We start from the raw sequence: 13057 nt of genomic DNA, 5'->3' as shown, positions 1-13057 counted from the left end.
AATTTATATCAAATTTTGGATTTTCCTCAGCAAATGACCGGAAGCAAATATTTACATACTAGATGTTGTCTCATCGAATGACAAAGTGGTTTTGTTTTTAACTACCTCATAGATAACATGTCCAACGGATGTCTAAATTTTTTTTGGAGTATTTGTGTCATTTATGACTTCAATTTCTCTTACACTAATATGCGTCTCAAACTAGACAAATTTGATTTGAAGGTAACCCAAACTTGTTAAGATCTACATCAACTGGTATCATATAAACCGAAAACTTAAGCAATTAATTGATGGTTCCTTCTCTCGATGTGAATGTTGTTTTGAGAATCCTCAGTTTAGAACTTAGGGTGTAGCACATGTGGTTATAATTAATGTCGCTCTAAGACTTACAATTAGATCGTTGGATTCGTTTTGCTTGTCTTTACAAGTTCACGTGTTAGGCGTCTTTAGTCACTGAAATTAGGTTTTTATTTATCCGTGTAGCTCCAATTGGATCTGCTTTCACCTTTCTCTTACCGACAGAGCCGGCCGACAGGCCAAGCTAATGAAGCATCAGCTTGCGGCCGTATATATTATATACAAAATTCGGCTCTATTTTTTTAAAAGTTTCTTTGGTCTAGTGGTGTTAGGAGTGTTAGTAAACTCTCATGCATCACGAGTTCAAAGCGCCAGTAGCACATTTTCTTTTATTTTTCATTTTTGTTTTATTAAACACTAGGTATGGAGCCCCCGCGATATCGCGGAGAAACTCATTTTAGTAAAATATTTATTACAAAAATTATTTAATTAAATTTATTTATTAAAATTAATTTTATTTGTTTTGTTTTAAATGATAAAATTATGAATACATTATATAAGACTCTATAAATTTCTTTAATAATCATATAATAAATTAACTTTTAAAAATATTAATAGAGTACCATTCTTAAAATGACATAATGATTTGTTTAAATTCATTTTTATTAATTATTTTAATCTTTTGTAGCATAACTCAAACATATTTCTATTTCTAAAATAAATTTTTACTTCATAAAAATGAATATAAATATTACTATTCAGTCAATCAGTAAGAAAATTACCAATCCTCTCAAATTTAAATATAACTAAACAGAAAATTATCACACATTTTATTAATTTGAATCAAAATTCAGTTATATATTCATATAAAAAAGAATACATCTATTTTCATAAAGGCAGTATTGTAAATGTATATATAATACAAACAACTATCGTTTTATAGATGAAACATATTTTTATATAAAACAACCTATAGTAATTAAACATTTTGGCAATTATAATAGATTATATATACATGGTTAATCCAATATTGAATGTACTTATTACTTATTTTTCTCCGCGTAAGTTGCTGGTTAATTATCCCGAGTCACACATAAATAAATAATATATAAACATTAGTGGGGAACAATAATATTTAGGTGTATGATGTAGCATCACAATGTGCGCGTCTAAGGAAGATGGTCGGCCAAGGACGGCCGGGTTCATTGCTCTCAACTGCTCCTCTCTTTTTTTGGCAGTCAGAATCCAAAACCTTTTCAAACTTTTATAATATTTTATATTCAATATCTTTTGTTGTTAAGATTTTAATTTGAGTGTATTATGACTAGAACTAAATATACAAATTCCATTAACCTATATGAAGTTGTAGATAAGTCTTTGTCGTCAAGATAGTTTATTGGACAATCATCTCAACCGTCAATCTTTCTATTGATCACCAGTTTTCCATCTCCCAATAAACTGAATATTCCCAACTATAGAAAATATAATAGAACGAACTGTGATATTTTATTTTTATTTTTACCTTGATATTTCATAATCAGATATTTTATTAAAAAAATAGAAAAATAGAAATCCATATTGTTTTCTATAATACAATTAGTTTTCTAATCAAAAAGCATGGAGTAGCCAAATATATATATATATATATATATATATATATATATATATATATATATATATATACTTGTGACAAAAAAAAAATAAACAAACATATACGAGCCAATATGCTCTTATTTTCTGAAAAACCAACTTGAACCACATTTTTTAACAGCTAAAAACAAAAATTTCGGTTTGGATTCATACCAATAGAATGATAACCCTAAATGAATAGATGGTTGTATACCTAGAGACTGATTATAATTAAATATTAAAAAGATTAACAAAATATATAAAACTGCAATAAATTTCTCACAATGATGAGACGTCATTTCTAACAAATTCTCTTTTAACTAATACAAATATAAAGAAAATTTGAAAACAATGATAAAAAATTATTTATATATAGAGTTCTAAAGATGTGAACATTTGAATAGACACAACTGTTTGTAAAAGATACAACTCTATATTCAACAGACGCAACTTTTTAGAGAGACGCAACTGTAAAAAAATTCTGTCAAAAATATAAAACAAAAAAAAATTGAATACAATGATGATATAAATTTATAAAGATGTGAATATTTGGTTAGACACAACTGTTTGTAAGAGACACAACTGTTTGTAAGAGACACAATTGTTTGTAAGAGAGACAACTCTACATTTAACAGACACAACTTTTTAGAGAGATGCAACCGTTGAAATTTTCTGTCAAAAAAAATATATACAGAAATTAGCCAATTATGCCATGAACAGTGTCGATCTTTCTCACAAATGCCATTTTTGTGTTTGTCTTTTCTCACCTGCCACAAAGGGAATGTAAGAATACCCTTATGCCCTTCTCCCATGGATTTCATTTGTTTCTCTCTTCTTCTCTTACTTCTCTCATTTCTCTCGATCTCTCTCTATCTCTTTCTAATTCACCATTTTTGTTTTCCTCAAAACCTCTAAAACTTCATTATTTTTCTAAAAACCTCTAAAACTTCATTGTATTTCTCTAAACCCACATCTCTACATATATTCAATTCTCTCTTTCTCCAAATTTTCATCTCTCTTTCAAACCTCTATATGATTCACCTACCTAGAATTTGCGATTCAAAAAACACATTTGATGCATCTCCGGTGGACCAGATCTACAGTCCGGTGGACAAGACTTCTTTTGTCTCTCAATGGACTAAATAGGCATGATTCATGTCCATCACAACCATGTCTCCATTTACATATTCATATATGTTTGGTCATCCATTGTTGATTGTGAAAATTGTTATTCAAAACCTGTTTGTCTATCGATTAACTTACATATTCATTTCTTGTTATTGTAGTAATGTTGTTGGAGTACTGATACTAGGATTTTTGTGTCTCCTAGCAGGTCTCAATTAACCTTATGTAGTTGTAGTACTTAAGGTGTCAATCCAGTTGGGAAAGTTTACTATCACTCAAGATGCAATCAAGCTATCACAAGTCAAGCCAATTCAAAGAGTGTTTTTATCTAACAATCCTAGAATGATCAAAATGCAAAACGGAAATGAGTCACAGAACTAGAAACGAGAATGCATGATAAGAAGCAAAAATGAATAAAAACATAAACGAGTCTAAGCATGAACTAAAAAGCAAGAAACAAAACAGTTCTAGGAATGTAATAAAAATCAGAAAGAAAGAAGACCTAAGGATGGGGTAATTGATGTCGGTGGAGTATCCTAGTCTAAGGAGTGTTTAACATACCACAAGCAAACTATCCCTAAACAATAAACATCACAACTTAGCTAATCCAATCTCTTGGCAAAAGCTACTCAGACTCAAACACTTCCATACCTAGCTCTCGCTAGAGAAACGTGGTCGAGCAGGCATGACAAACAAGTTCATTCACGTCAACAAACATCCTAGACAACTAATCTCTTATGCTAGGAACGTAAGTCTCCGGCACTAGTTGGTCAGGCATTTCATCAAACACCTTTTGGGTGCGGAAATGTCTCAAACCTAGTTCCAATTGATCAGAGAGAAACTAATAGTTCTAACTCTAGTCCAGAAGGGAATCATAAAATGAAAGCTTAAACACTCTACATCCTAAGATCCTCCACCTAATCTATCCCATCCTCAAGAACTACCACACTACTCAGATCCGAAGATCATAGTCAAGAATGCAAACACATAAATCATTGAATCAAGCATAATAAGATAGATAAAAAATAAGATGAACAACTTTGTAGAAGGAATCAAATACAAAATCTGAATAAATCTCAAGGATATCGGAATACAAGTCTCAGAACGTATTTTTGTGGCTAGGTTCAGAAACCTTCTGGGAACGAAAACGAGATAAAAGATAAGATGTCTCTGCAAAGACTTAACAAAATGTATATATAGTAGTCCAACATGGAAAGCCCTAAAACTTAAAACGACAAGGTAAAGCGTTGGTTCGGTAATCTCCTGAAGCGTGTGAAACCAAACGTCTTTCTTCCCGACATGTGCGATCGAGTCCGTGTGCGTCGAATGGAATGCAATGTCATCATGGCTTGGACGGAAGGCTGAGGAGCATGGCTCGGACGGACGCTGGGGAGCATGGCTCGATCAAACAAGCTGGAGTGCGTGGCGGGGAAGCATGGCTCGATCAAACAAGCTGGAGTGCGTGGCGGGAAAACATGGCTCGAGCGTGGCGTATACGCATCCACTAAAACAATGATAACTCTTGAACCACACCTCCGATTGACTTGAAATAAACGGCGTTAGAAAGATAACTCAATTCCCTACAACTTTGATGAAGACGTCAAAAGCTAAATCCCACTCGAGTGGGATGGCTCGGACGGACCGGAGATGGTGACAATGGCTCGGACGAAACGGAGATGGTGACAATGGCTCGGACGAGACGGAGATGGTGAAATGGCTCGGACGAAACGGAGATGGTGACAATGGCTCGAACGAGACGGAGATGGTGACAATGGCTCGGACGAAACGGAGATGGTGACAATGGCTCGGACGAGACCGAGATGGTGACAATGGCTCGGACGAAACGGAGATTGTGACAATGGCTCGGACGAGAATGGCTTCCAACGTCTCCTAAATACCTGAAATACTCCAAAATGCACAATGTATGCAAGGATGATGCAAGAACTACCTAGACGTGCAAAGTGTATAGAAAAAACTAGAAAACGATGCAAACCAATGAGTTATCCTAGCTAAATGCATGATAAAAATAGGCTAAGGAGAGACAAAATATAGACATATCAACTCCCCCAAACTTACTCTTTGCTTGCCCTCAAGCAAATAATCAAGAATAGAGTATGGAGAAGAGGTGTGAAGATGGGGTCTCAGAACCTAAAACATGCTAAATAAAATAGTTAGAATCAAGGTCCTTGTTTTTAGTTCTATGATGCATGGTGAAGGAACTCTATATTTTTTTTCTACACACGCTATCCTATCAATCATTCCCTTTAACATTCATTAACAGAGAACTGTGAATCAAGCTAAGCAATGTCGTTGAACTCATTTGGCTAGGGTGAAAGGTTAGAGACTTAGATGGTCTCCTTCTCGAGTGGTTTCATCAATACAGGACAAGGTTCTCTCACGAAAATGAGTTGAGCTTAAGAGAAGGCTAAAGGTTGAAACCAACTGATACATACAAGAGCAGCGCTCTGTCTACCCAAAGAACGTTCCAAACCGAAGTTGGTTCTACCCTTCATCACAAACATTGTCTCAAACCCAATCTTTCATTCTTTACACTTGGTCTTAGGAGGAGTTCACTTCTTATCATTCTAGCGGATTGGGAAATCTTTATTATCAGTAAGGTTTTTTTTCTTTTCTTCTAAGGAATCTAGACATCTTAAACATTTTACTTTCTTTTCTTTGTCTAATCTTTTCGTTTTATGCCCAGAACCAATAACTCATTATTTTTCTCAACCCAAATCCTTTACTAGACTTGTAAACCTTGAAAACACATCCCCCTCCTAAAGATTTTCTACCCTTTACTTTCTTTTTACACTTCACTCTTCTGCACAAATCCATACCCAATACCCAAAATTCGAGTTCTCACCTAGTCCTACTAGTCCGGATAACGCGAACTAGAACTACACAGGATCCTACTCTTGTCGGTTAGAACCTAACACTTTCTAACAAGCTCAACTTGGAAAAAGGCCTGACACTCAAGAATACAATTGGCTTGAAAGAACGGTTGGTTAAGGGTGCGGAGAACTGTTCCAAAGATGGGAATCAGCTACTTGGATTGACAAGGGTGGTAAAAATGTGAAAGACAATCCAAGTATGTATATGGTATCCATGAGTTCAACTTCAATGCATAACAGGATAATTGCAAGTCAGGATTAGGTTCAGGTAGATAGGGAATGATATCAATCCAAAACATGCTTCAATCTTAATTTTTCAAGTTCAATCAACAAGCATCAAAGAACTAAGAACAAGGGCCTTGATCCTATCTTATTGAATCCAACATGCTAACAAGGTTACAATCATCATCAACCCCTATGCTAAATGCAAAAACCCTATATGAATAAACCTAGACTTAATCCTAATATGCAATTGCAAACTACATGAACACTCTGTTTTTGTGGAAATTTTCGAAATTTTTTCAAATTTTTATGGTTTTTCTATGCAAATAGATGGATGCAGACTCAAACATGATATGATGCAAAAATTTGAAATAAGAATCACAAAACACGACATTAGATACATCATCTCAAATCCTTCCCCAAACTTAAATTACAGTCTCCTGTGTAAGAAAAATTTGCAGGAGGATTTAAGAATCACAACAGAAACAATGCAGGAATGAAATGGTATGTACAAAGGAAAGGTCGGAGTACCTCAGTAGTAGAAGAAGGAGTCCGTGCTCGCCCAAGGAGGAGCGTGAAACTGACTCTGTCCTTCGCCTTGTTCGGGATCCGCGGGTGTGACATCAGCTGGTTGGTCGACTTGCTGCTCAACCGCTTGCGTGCCCTGATGATCACCTTGAGCTTCAACTCGCCGCTCAACCTCAACCTCATGCTCATCTCGAGCTGCAGAACAACACGCTGATCGGTGACTAGAAGAGGCTCTGGAACCTCGCGAACCGCGTCTCCTTCTCTCCCTGGACTCATGTGACGAGTGGCGTGAAGGAGCGGGTGAAGGCGGATGCTCCCGTGACACATATGAAGATTGACGTGCTAGGGAGGGAACCGGAGAGAATGTTCTCTGACGAGTTGGCTCGCTGGAGACTTTGTGTGTGGCTCGAGAGAGGGGCTCGATCGGGTGTTGGCTTTGAGTGGCTCGAGTGTGGTAGTTGGAGCGTGTGCGGAGTGAGATTGGCTTGAGCGTGACAGCGGAGGCATGGCTCGAACGAGTGCAGAGTGATGAACCTCTCAGGATGGGTCGAGTCTGATTCCACACCGTCGGTTGAACCGTGTTCGAGTCGATGAAGGTTGAGAACGCACAGTGGTGGTTGAACTCTGCAACACCTCTTCTTCATTATCCCAAACCTCTTCCTTAATTTCCTTTGAGGAGAACTTCTCATTGTACCTTGGAGCTTCTTGATTTTCCCACTCATCTTCTTCACCATAGCTGTTAACTCTTTCACTGAATCCCTTAGAATCTGAGTATTTTGTAGTTCATACAAACTGTTAAGCGCGGGAGGACGTGACTCTTGCGGTTGGTGAGGTTTAGGAAGCAGGTCTTGACGCTTAGGGAGGGTAACGACTGCACTCGAGTTGGAGAATGGTCGAGTGACACTTTGAGTTTTCTCTTTGGTTACCAAAACCTCAGTTTCTGCCTCATTCACATTCTCAAAGATGTCAAACCCAGATTTCTGATCTTTCTCTTCAATCACAAAGGTATGTCCATCAATAGTTGGTTTCTTCCTAGAATCCCTGATATCAAACTTCATCTTGAAGTTTTTACCCAGATTGAGATCTGTCATCCCCTTGTTGACATCAATGACTGCGCCAACTGTAGCTAAGAACAGTCTTCCTAGGATTAGTGGATCTTTAGGCTCTTCATCCATTCCCAGCACCACAAAATCAGTAGGAATCTCAGCTTGTCCAATTTTGATGGGCAAGTTCTCTAGTAGACCATGAGGCAATCTAGTAGTCCTATCAGCTAATATTAAGCGGAGGTTGCATGACTTGTATTCATTGAATCCTAGCTTCTGAGCTACAGAGAGTGGCATGAGGCTTACTGAAGCACCAAGGTCACATAGGCACTTTTTGAAGGTCAATGGACCTAGAGAACAAGGCAAGGTGAAAGAACCAAGGTCCTCTACCTTCTTTGGGATAATCATCTTCTGAATAACAGCTTTGCATTCATGAATATCCCCACCTATGTCATGCCCTACCCTCTCATCTTCCAGAGCCTTAACTTGAGCTCCTTTAGCTATCTCCTCCTTCTCTTTGGTCTTTTCGGTTACCAAGTCAGTTAAAAACTTTTGATATTGAGGCACAAGTGCAAATGCATCAAGCAAAGGCATCCTAAGTTCAATCTCCTTGACTTGGTTTTCGAACAGAGCTTTGTACTTCTCAGTAAGCTGCTTCTTAAACCTCACTGGAAATGGTAGAGGTGGCTTGTATGGTGGAGGAATGAATCTCACAGGTTTATCCTTGGGAGCAGTGGGTTCTTTAGTAGCTTCAGGATCAGATTGTTTGGCTGACTCAATTGGATCCTTGAGCACCTCGACAGGATCCTTTATCTCAACTTCATATTGAAGAATATCCTCCCCATCTAAACTCTCAGTGTCCTCAGTGAGCCGTACATCTACAGCTTGGGTGGTGACTGCATGGATAGTAGCATAGTCCTTGGGGTTTAGAACTGCTTTTCCAGGTAGTTGGCCAGTTGTTGGGGTAGAAGTAGAAATAGTCTTGCCTTCCATATACTTCATCTTGGAGTTAAGAGCTTCAAACTTGACATTCAGATCATTGTAAGAACATTCCATCCGCTGACTGAGTTCAGCAAACTTCTTAGCAGTATCCAGAGAACCACTAGCTTGACCTTGAAGAAGTTGTTGCAGCATGTGCTTCATTTCTTGATCTGGAGCTTGAGTAGGTTGAACTTGTTGAGGTGAAAATCCAGGTGGTGGTCCGGAAGGAGCGTGAGAACTTTGCTGGAAATGTTGCTTAGGCATGAATCCTTGATTGTAAGGAACAAAAGGCTTTTGCGTACCTTGTTGTTGCTGTTGAGGAGGGTACACCTGATCTTGTGGATTTGCAACATTGGTGCTCCGGTAAGACAAATTGGGGTTCGTCTTGTAGGGGTTATAACCCTTGTTGTATCCACCTTGATTCTGGACGTAGTTGATTGCTTCAGACTGCTCACCCTTCCCATCCTGAACTTGAAAAGGGTCATCCTCAGATACGAAATGGACAGTTTGCTGCTGACTTAGCAAGAAGCGGTCAAGCTTGTCATTGACATTCTTAAGGTCCCTCTTGTATTTCTCCTCAGACCCAACGTCGCCGCTAACTGTGCGGTCATAATCCTCATTGTAGTTACCGTCAGACTGAGCGAGATTCTCAACCAGTTGCCATCCTTCCTCAACGTCTTTGTTCAAGAAATTACCGTTAGAAGCAGTGTCAAGCAGCATGCGGATTTTTGGAAGTACACCACGGTATAGAGTGCTCAGCAGTGACTCGTTGCTGAAACCATGGTGTGGACACTGGCTGTGGTAACCCTTGAAACGCACCCAGGCTTCACAGAATGATTCTGAGCTCTTCTGAGTGAAGCTGGAAATCTCATTCCTGAGACGTGCTGTTCTGGAGTTGGAGAAAAACTTGGCCAAGAATGCCTTCTTGCAGCCATCCTAGGTGGTGATTGATCCCTTGGGAAGGTTTTTCTCCCATTGATGAGCCTTGTCTCCCAGGGAGAATGGGAAGAGGCGCAACTTGTAACCGTCCTCACTCACACCGTTTATCTTGGTAAGATTGCAAAGACGGTCGAACTCGTCCAAGTGGTCGAGTGGATCCTCCATAGGCAAACCGTGAAACTTGTTTCCTTGGATCATGGTGATCAGACCACTTTTGATCTCGAAGTTGTTGTTCTGCACGGCGGGAGGGACAATTCCAGCACGCTGAGTATGAGTGTTCGGCGCATCCCCCGCACCAATGTTTCGCGGTCCCTGATGTGGTTCATGCTGTTGTTCCATAGTGACTTGTGCGGGATGATCAGTGGGTTGACGAGCTTGTCGTGGGCATTGCAACCGATTGATTTCGTTGATAACAGGAACGTGATTCTGATGCCCTCTTGATCTTGTGTGCATGCAAGGTTGCAATCAACAGGTACCTGAGATGCAAAACAAACAAGCAGAAAACCAAAGCAAGTCAGTACTCAGAATGATTGTGTAACAGAACTTAATCTTGCAAAACTTGAAATCTTAAATGTAGCAAAAAGAATTCCAAATGGCAACGGCGCCAAATTGATACTAGGATTTTTGTGTCTCCTAGCAGGTCTCAATTAACCTTATGTAGTTGTAGTACTTAAGGTGCCAATCCAGTTGAGAAAGTTTACTATCACTCAAGATGCAATCAAGCTATCACAAGTCAAGCCAATTGAAAGAGTGTTTTTATCTAACAATCCTAGAATGATCAAAATGCAAAACGGAAATGAGTCACAGAACTAGAAACGAGAATGCATGACAAGAAGCAAAAATGAATAAAAACATAAACGAGTCTAAGCATGAACTAAAAAGCAAGAAACAAAACAGTTCTAGGAATGTAATAAAAATCAGAAAGAAAGAAGTCCTAAGGATGGGGTAATTGATGTCGGTGGAGTATCCTAGTCTAAGGAGTGTTTAACATACCACAAACAAACTATCCCTAAACAATGAACATCACAACTTAGCTAATCCAATCTCATGGCAAAAGCTACTCAGACTCAAACACTTCCATACCTAGCTCTCGCTAGAGAAACGTGGTCGAGCAGGCATGACAAACAAGTTAATTCACGTCAACAAACATCCTAGACAACTAATCTCTTAGGCTAGGAACGTAAGTTTCTGGCACTAGTTGGTCAGGCATTTCATCAAACACCTTTTGGGTGCAGAAATGTCTCAAACCTAGTTCCAATTGATCAGAGAGAAACTAGTAATTCTAACTCTAGTCCAGAAGGGAATCATAAAATGAAAGCTTAAACACTCTACATCCTAAGATCCTCCACCTAAGCTATCCCATCCTCAAGAACTACCACACTACTCAGATCCGAAAATCATAGTCAAGAATGCAAACACATAAATCATTGAATCAAGCATAATAAGATAGATAAAAAATAAGATGAACAACTTTGTAGAAGGAATCAAATACAAAATCTGAATAAATCTCAAGGATATCGGAATACAAGTCTCAGAACGTATTTTTGTGGCTAGGTTCAGAAACCTTCTGGGAACGAAAACGAGATAAAAGATAAGATGTCTCTGCAAAGACTTAACAAAATGTATATATAGTAGTCCAACATGGAAAGCCCTAAAACTTAAAACGACAAGGTAAAGCGTTGGTTCGGTAATCTCCTGAAGCGTGTGAAACCAAACGTCTTTCTTCCCGACATGTGCGATCGAGTCCGTGTGCGTCGAATGGAATGCAATGTCATCATGGCTTGGACGGAAGGCTGAGGAGCATGGCTCGGACGGATGCTGGGGAGCATGGCTCGATCAAACAAGCTGGAGTGCGTGGCGGGGAAACATGGCTCGAGCGTGGCGTATACGCATCCACTAAAACAATGATAACTCTTGAACTACACCTCCGATTGACTTGAAAGAAACGGCGTTGGAAAGAGAACTCAATTCCCTACAACTTTGATGAAGACGTCAAAAGCTAAATCCCACTCTAGTGGGATGGCTCGGACGGACCGGAGATGGTGATAATGGCTCGGACGAAACGGAGATGGTGACAATGGCTCGGATGAGACGGAGATGATGAAATGGCTCGGACGAAACAGAGATGGTGACAATGGCTCGGACGAGACGGAGATGGTGACAATGGCTCGGACGAAACGGAGATGGTGACAATGGCTCGGACGAGACGGAGATGGTGACAATGGCTCGGACAAAACGGAGATGGTGACAATGGCTCGGACGAGACGGAGATGGTGACAATGGCTCGGACGAAACGGAGATGGTGACAATGGCTCGGACGAGAATGGCTTCCAACGTCTCCTAAATACCTGAAATACTCCAAAATGCACAATGTATGCAAGGATGATGCAAGAACTACCTAGACGTGCAAAGTGTATAGAAAGAACTAGAAAACGATGCAAACCAATGAGTTATCCTAGCTAAATGCATGATAAAAATAGGCTAAGGAGAGACAAAATATAGACATATCAAGTACTCACTGACAATGATGTAGCCATGGTGGACCAGAACAGGCAGACAAGGTAGATGTCCACTCGCTGATGGACCATTCACAAGTCACACAATAATTATTAGTCCATTTTTGTACAAACAACACTTAATGTTTGTCCTACGTGGTGGAAATTGTATATATGCTGTTTTTGTCTATCGTTTCTTCTACCACTATCCTAGTCGATGGACATGTATTCATGTTGTTTGTGTCTACCTTTAATATGGCTGTACAACTAATGCAGTGTTTTTTGGTCTACCTTATTGTCATCTCTCTATTACAATATGACCATAGCCAATTTAATGAAATTTGTCCATACACAATCGGCGATAGACATTCTAATGCTGATGGACATGTCTTTCTGTTGTTTTTGTCTACCTCTCCTATATTAGTTCGAGGGCAAATTCGTCTTTAGTCATCTCTCCCAAACCCAAAAATGGCATTTCTCACGAACTCAACAAAAACTGGCATTTTTGACAAATTTTTAAGCAAAAATGGCATTATTGGCCAAAATCCCAAATATATATATATATATATATATATATATATATTACGAAAATGTACTACAAAAAATCGCAACTGTTGTTGGCATTTTTTCAGATTGTTATTATTATATTTAATACAATGATGAGAAGTTATTTATATATAGATTTCTAAAGATGCGAACATTTGAATAGACACAACAGTTTGTAAAAGACATAACTCTATATTCAATAGACACAACTCTAAAAAATTTCTGTCAAAAATATAAAATAAAGAAAATTTGAATACAATGATGAGAAGTCACTTATATATAAATTTATAAAGATGTGAACATTTGAATAAACACAACTATTTATAAGAGACACAACTCTACATTTAATAGACGCAACTGT

The 13057-nt window shown here is 38.6% G+C and overlaps 1 protein-coding gene and 1 non-coding gene across 2 annotated transcripts in view; one reads left to right on the top strand and one right to left on the bottom strand.

Moving 5' to 3' along the window:
- The window catches only part of LOC104731170 (cysteine-rich receptor-like protein kinase 5), a 76797-nt gene that overhangs the window by 2419 nt on the left and 61321 nt on the right, over window positions 1-13057 (bottom strand). The window lies entirely within an intron of this gene.
- On the top strand, window positions 9492-9598 carry LOC147930342 (small nucleolar RNA R71). The gene has a single exon (XR_015576814.1). It is a non-coding gene; the product is annotated as a small nucleolar RNA R71 (small nucleolar RNA).

The sequence above is a fragment of the Camelina sativa genome, chromosome 12, assembly GCF_030686135.1.
Source record: "Camelina sativa cultivar CO46 ecotype springtype chromosome 12, ASM3068613v1".
NCBI lineage: Eukaryota > Viridiplantae > Streptophyta > Magnoliopsida > Brassicales > Brassicaceae > Camelina > Camelina sativa.
Note: the sequence above shows the minus strand (reverse complement) of the source record. Positions and strands in the feature narration are given on the sequence as shown.